Here is a 5,948-nt window from a genome sequence, read left to right as displayed (position 1 = left end):
CACGGGTGTCCCCCCCCCCCCCGCAACCCGTCTGGGAAAACCTTCACCACTCCCAGACCCTGTCATTGGCCTGCTGGTTTTCTCTGGGTACAGAGCAGAGCCTGGTTATCTTTGACCCCTGGGGGGCAGGGGAGGGAGCCCAGTTGGCTGACCCTGGCCGTGGCCCCAGCAGCCTCTCCACCTCACAGCAGACTTGCCTACCTAGGCAGCCCTTGCTGTTGCCCTGGTAACCACTGCCCACAGCCAGTCAGCTGATGGTATGAGCTGTCCTTGGGGAAATCTAGAATCTGGGGAGGGGGCTCTGGGGTATCTGAATGGAAAATCACAGGGGAAGGTCTTGAGGGGGACAGGTGAGAGTGTGCTCCGGACCTCTTTCTCAAGGAAAAGAGGGCAGGAGGGGACAGATAAGGACAGGAAGGGAGGGGTGTCTGGGTTAGTGGAAGACAGAAGAATGAATTCTGAAGGATGGGCTCCAGAAAGAATGGAGAAATGAAGAAGGCAGGCAGCTGAGTGGCTGAGGAAGGGGAGAAAGAATCCAGGCTTAGCTGCTGGGGAGTGGCTGGGGAGAGGGCCCTGTGGAAAGGAATGAGAAAGACTGGGGGTGGGAGAAGAAACATCTAACCATGAAAAAAAGGTCAGGACATGAAGCAGGNGTCTCAGCCAGCCTCTCTGCTTTCCTCCCTTCAAGCCCACCCACCCTTCGTGCCCTGGCCCTGCTGCCAAACCTCCAGGAGGCCAAGCACCAGGGCTTTTCCACCTGAGCCCTTTAAGACCCCTGATTCTTCCCACTACCGCGGTTCCTGCTCTGCTCCCACTTGCCCCCCACCAGAAAGGTTCCCCCCCCCCAGGAGATTTGTCTTCCGGTGCAAGGGTGACCAGAGGTAGGGTTGGAATGAGCTGGTGCCGGGAAGGACAGCTGTGGACGGGGGCCTGGAATGAGGTAGCTCATGAGGAATGGGTAGGAGTCTCTGGGCCCGGGAGGAAGGGAGCATTCTCCTCTGTGAAACAAGGCCCTCCTCAGATAGAGTGGGGCAAGCAGGGGAAAGGGCAGGGGGAGGGGGAGGGGAGGGCTCTCCGGTACCTTCAAGGGCCTGGGGCGTGGGGCAGGAGCACGGCAGCTTCCTCGGTGACATACACCTCCATCCCTCGGCGCATCTCCTCTCCGCCTCCCGTTGCCAAGACAACCTGCCAGCTCAGCCGCCGAGGCAGCAGGGAGGGGGGAGGAGGCGGCTGTGGCTCCAACTGCCTCTTCAGTGATGGAGGGAGGCAGCCTGAGGTCTGCCTCGGTGCTGAGGTGGGGGTGGGGTGGCGGCAGGGGCCAGGGCTCCCACTGAGTCTCCCCTCCCCACTTCCATAAGGCTCTGGGGCTGGTTCCCGGGATGGCTTCAGGACAGCCCTAATTCAGGGCCAGAGAGCCGTCCTGCCTTGCAGAGGGAGGCAGTGCTGGGCAGTGTCCCCCATTCCAGAAAGCTTGGTGTGCAGCTGGGAAAGAGTGATAGGAACAGGGAGGATGACCTACGTTAAAGGGTCAGAGGGTGGCTTCCAGAAGGAAGGCTAGGGTAGACACAGGGCTTCGGGCCCAGAAATCTGCCCCTCATCTGACTTCGGCTATCTCTGAGCACCTCCTTCTAGTCCTGAACCCTCTCATTCTCCTTGACCAAGAAGAAAATCAGGGTCTTCCAATCCTGCAAGGCCCATTCTCACTGCCCCCGACTCTATAGGAATGTTCTTCCACAAGGTGGGAGAGCCACCTTGGGCAGGAACAGTCTGCCACCAGCCGGCCCTAGCACCAAGGAGACTGCAGAGTTAGGGCTCCCTCTGTCGACCTGGTAGCTGTCAAGGTCATTCCTTACTGAGAGGGATCCTGGGTGGGTGTGTGGGGGTGTGTGTGTATGTGTGTGTGTGTGCGCGCGCATGCGTGCGCTGGTGCTCATAGGGAGGGCACAGCGCCAGGCCAGGAGACCCTTCTGTTACCTGCCTCTACTCCACCTCCACCTCTTGCCCTACAGTGAGACTTGCCCTGTCGCCAGCCCTTCCTCCTGGGAAGGCCCCAGACTCCTCAAGGCCAGTGCACCATCCTCCCCAGATGCTTGCCTCTCTCCCCTTCAGGCTGCTATAAGAGGCGAGGGAAAGTCTTTCCCTAGAGCCAGGCAACACTGAACACCAGTGCCTACTGTCCAGGCCCCAGGGTAGGTTTTCCGGGCATCCCTTGGCCATAGCCATATACTTAGGGGACTAGCATACCTTTAAGTTCAGGAGAGCCTCGAGGCCTTGAGGATTGCCCCTTGCATCCACAACAGGGGCTGTGGCTCCTGCCCCTCTCTGGCCCAGGCCCCAGACAACTAGTTCTTGGCTCCTTTCTGCAACAATATCGCTGGTGCCAGACGTCCTGACTGGACTTCGGCCTTGCCACCAGCCCCCTCCCCAAGGCCTGTGCAATAGGCTTCTCTGTACTCTCTCCGTCGCACTCCGTTGCCCCTTGCCCCGCCCCATGCACCAACCTGCTAGGACTGGGAGCACCAGGGACTCTCCCCCTGTGCCTGGGCCATCTAAACATTAACTCCTGGGGAGGCTGATGAGGGCACCTAAGCACCTAAGGAGAAGGGAAAGGTGACAAAGAACTGGGCCAAAGGAATAAAGGGAAAGATGAGGGCCTGGAAGCGACCCTTTCTCAAAAGACTTTAGAAGTCATGCCCCGCCCCGCCATGGACCCTCTGTTTCAGGGACCCCAGAGCCTTAGTCCACAGTGTGCTGCCACCAGACCAGCCTCTCCCCCAAACCCCAACCCCACAACTGCATGGTCACTCTTCTTCTCAAAGCCCCTGCCACTGCCACTGCAAAACTCTGTAATGTAATCCAACCATTTCCTGCCGCTTCTCCAGGCAAACTTGCAATTTTATCCAAACCCAGGGACAGCTCACCTTCCCCTGAACACGCCTCACATTTTCTTACCTCAAAACCTTTTTTTTTCTTTTTAATGTTTTTAATTTATTTTGAGAGGGGAGAGGCAGAGAGAGAGGGAGAGAAAGAGAGAGTCCCAAGCCGACTGTGGGCCGCCAGCACAGAGCCTGACTCGGGGCTGAACTCAGGAACCCAACCGTGAGATCATGACTTGAGCTGAAATCAAGAGTCCAACGCTTAACCAGTTAACTGACTGAACCACCCCAGGCGCTCCTCAGTTCCAGTTTCTCATGCTGTTTTCCCTCTTAATATTTCCCCTTACATGTCTGCTCAGCTAACTGAAATCCTGCTCATTCTCAAAGATCAGGCAAACCTCAGCCTTTCCCAGTGTCCCCCTGTCCCCACCCCGGGGAGCCTGCACTGCCTGGCCATAAGTGGAGAACATCCCACACAGGTGATGAAGAAGGGCTAGAACTTAGACTGTACTGCTCACTAGCTGCGACCACAGATGAGCTAATATCTCTGAGTCTGAACTTTTGCACATATGATATAGGAATAATATTGCCCCCTGAAAAAGGGATTATATGTGAGCATATCTCCGGAGTTCTGTACACATTAGTGTCCCTGTTTGCAAGAGCTCCTGTCTCTTTTTTCCCTCTTTTTTGGGGGGCAGGGGGTTACCAAATGCCACTTTGCTATCTTAGGTATAAGAGAGATTTCCAAATGTCCCAAAGTTTCCAAAAGTGGGTTTATCCCCCCACTTACATTTCAAGTGTGTGAGATCTTGACAGGGGATGGCATAATATCTTGTCCGTCTTTTTTGTCAACTCAAGGGCTAGCACAATTCTTGTACATTGTAGGGGATAAATAAGTATTTGGATACCTGCTTAGGACCCCGCCCCACCCAAGTCCACCTAAGGATGGAGGGTAGAGGCAGGATTCTGGTTCTCATTCTGCCTGCATCTTGAGGGACTACAGGGTGTGGGGCCAATGACTTGTTTCTGGACCTTCAGTTGGTTTAATTCCCTCAGTAAGTGCTTATTATTCTGTGTACTGTACTGCACTGGGTACTATGAGGGAGGCAAAGACCTACTACTTCTACACGTGAGGCCCTTGCCTTGTAGCACTACCATTACACAAGCACAAATAAGTACAGTTCCAGAAAGCTGTGATAGATACCATAAGGGAAAGGCAAGTTGGCAGCCAGAGCCACTTGCAGCACCAGAGATTGCCAGTAGCCCCAGAGAGGAGGCAAGTCTATGGAGCAGAGGAGGCAGCAGCGATCTGGGCATGCAAGCATTCTCAGAAAGGTGTGCTGGGCAGTGGGAACCTCAGGAACAGAGATGGGCACAGGGTGCTGGTTGGCTATTAAACCAGAGCTCCTGGAACTCCCTGGAGGGGACTTGTAGGGACAGGGCTGGGAAGGGAGGCTGAGCAGGACTGTACAGAAGTCTTGAAAACCATGCTAAGGAGTCTACCAGCGATCAGATACCACAGACAGAGCTATGGCTTAGGGTGGGGTAGGGTCAGGGAACAAACTGTGTGGTGTCCTGGAGGAGGTGGGGGTGTCAGGAGGGAGTGACATGACTTGGAAAGCTGCCGTAGTAATTGAGACAGACCCCAGCAAGGCCTGGCAGTGTGGCGCAGTTTCCAAGAGTGGGAGAGAAAGCAGTGGTGTGCAAGGCTGTGACAGCTGACATGTTGCATTGCTGGGACTCAGCAGGAAGAACAAGGAGAGAAGAGAAAGGCAGAAATCGTAGGGAATATTTCTATAAAGAGGATCCGGGGAAGAGAAGGGTCCCAGTGAGGGAATGAAGATGGAGGGAAAAGCTTCGCAGAGTCCAGGGCTGTAACGCTGCGGACAGCCAGGTCTGAAGCTAGCGAGATCACTGGCCACTGAAAGTATGAGGGACTGGGCTCAACAGAGTGATTTAAATAGAAGCCTGCCTGTGAGGACTAGCAAGTGAGTGGATTTCCCCCTCTGCTCCATCTGGCTGTTGGAGGACAGGACAGAGGAGGGGAGATCAATAAGCAGGCTATTCTTAGCTGGAGGTCTTGGTAATCCTAACCAGCACAGGATCTGAGGCACCTGCCACCGCCTCCCTCCACTTTGTCACATCCTCCCTGAGATGGATGCGCTCATCTTGCCCTACGTCTTCCCCCACACTGTCCACCCCCATACGCACACTTGCTTCGAAACTTCCGGCACACAGAAGCAGCCAGGGTTGGCCACAGCCAGGTGCGGGGTGGTCTGTGGTCCTCAGGGAAACCTTTTCCCCCCACCCCACCTTCCACACATTAAATCTCTTGAGACTCCCATTATCAGAGATCTATTCCTTTGGCTTCTTCCTTTTAGCATCTTCGAACTCACCCCCAGTTCGGAGGGAATGAGCTGAATAGACTTCACTACACAGGATGAGGCCCCCTAGGTATGGAGCCTGAACTTGGCAGAGGCACTAAAAGGTGTGGGGAGAAGGTTCCGAGAGCCAAGCCAGGACCCAAGGCCACCAGCAGGCGTCAGACTTGCTGGGCTTGGGGCGGGGCACTCTGAGATGGCACAGGCCTTGGAAGCTGCCTTCCTCCCTCACTCTTCCCAGTCCCAGGCCCTCCCCACCAGGCCTCACCTCAAAAAGCAAGAAAGGAAACAGTGAGGGCTTTCTGGAGCCGGCCCCCAGAGGCCGTCTGTGCTGGGGAGGTCAGAGAGAGGGAGGGAGGGGCCGGAGAAAGGCAGAGAAGAAAGCCCAGGCAAGACAAAAGGCCCGGTCCACCTTTGAAGCTGTCTCTAACCCGAGCCAGAGAGGGTGGGGTGGGTCTGAGAGCCAGGCTGGGGGGAGGCAGTCTAGAGTTTTAAAGAATGTCTCAAATTCCTGGGGAAATCAGGGGGATTGTAAGAGCTCCCCCTCCCCAACACACCTCCTTCCCAGCCCCCTGTCCCTGCCCCCCAAGTCCAGACCTCCACACCTGGGGGCCCAACCCTTTGTCCTCAGGTAATTGCTGGGCGTTGCCTCTGTGTTTAAAATCCCATTGAACTCGCCAGTTATCAGCTG

At 55.7% G+C, this 5,948-nt stretch overlaps 1 protein-coding gene across 2 annotated transcripts in view; it reads right to left on the bottom strand.

The window, feature by feature from the left end:
* DMTN (dematin actin binding protein) overlaps positions 1-1,177 on the bottom strand; it is a 21,687-nt gene extending 20,510 nt beyond the window's left edge. Inside the window, exon 1 of one of the 2 annotated variants that reach the window (XM_077766595.1) lies at positions 1,082-1,177. The gene's annotated coding sequence lies outside the window, so the exon portion shown is untranslated. The remainder of the gene's footprint in view (positions 1-1,081) is intronic. The other variant, XM_077766596.1, reaches the window with a different exon arrangement.
* Positions 1,178-5,948: the final 4,771 nt, after the last annotated feature.

The sequence above is a fragment of the Crocuta crocuta genome, unplaced genomic scaffold, assembly GCF_008692635.1.
Source record: "Crocuta crocuta isolate KB4526 unplaced genomic scaffold, BGI_CrCroc_1.0 scaffold225, whole genome shotgun sequence".
Lineage (NCBI taxonomy): Eukaryota > Metazoa > Chordata > Mammalia > Carnivora > Hyaenidae > Crocuta > Crocuta crocuta.
This window is presented reverse-complemented; position numbering and strand designations above follow the sequence as displayed.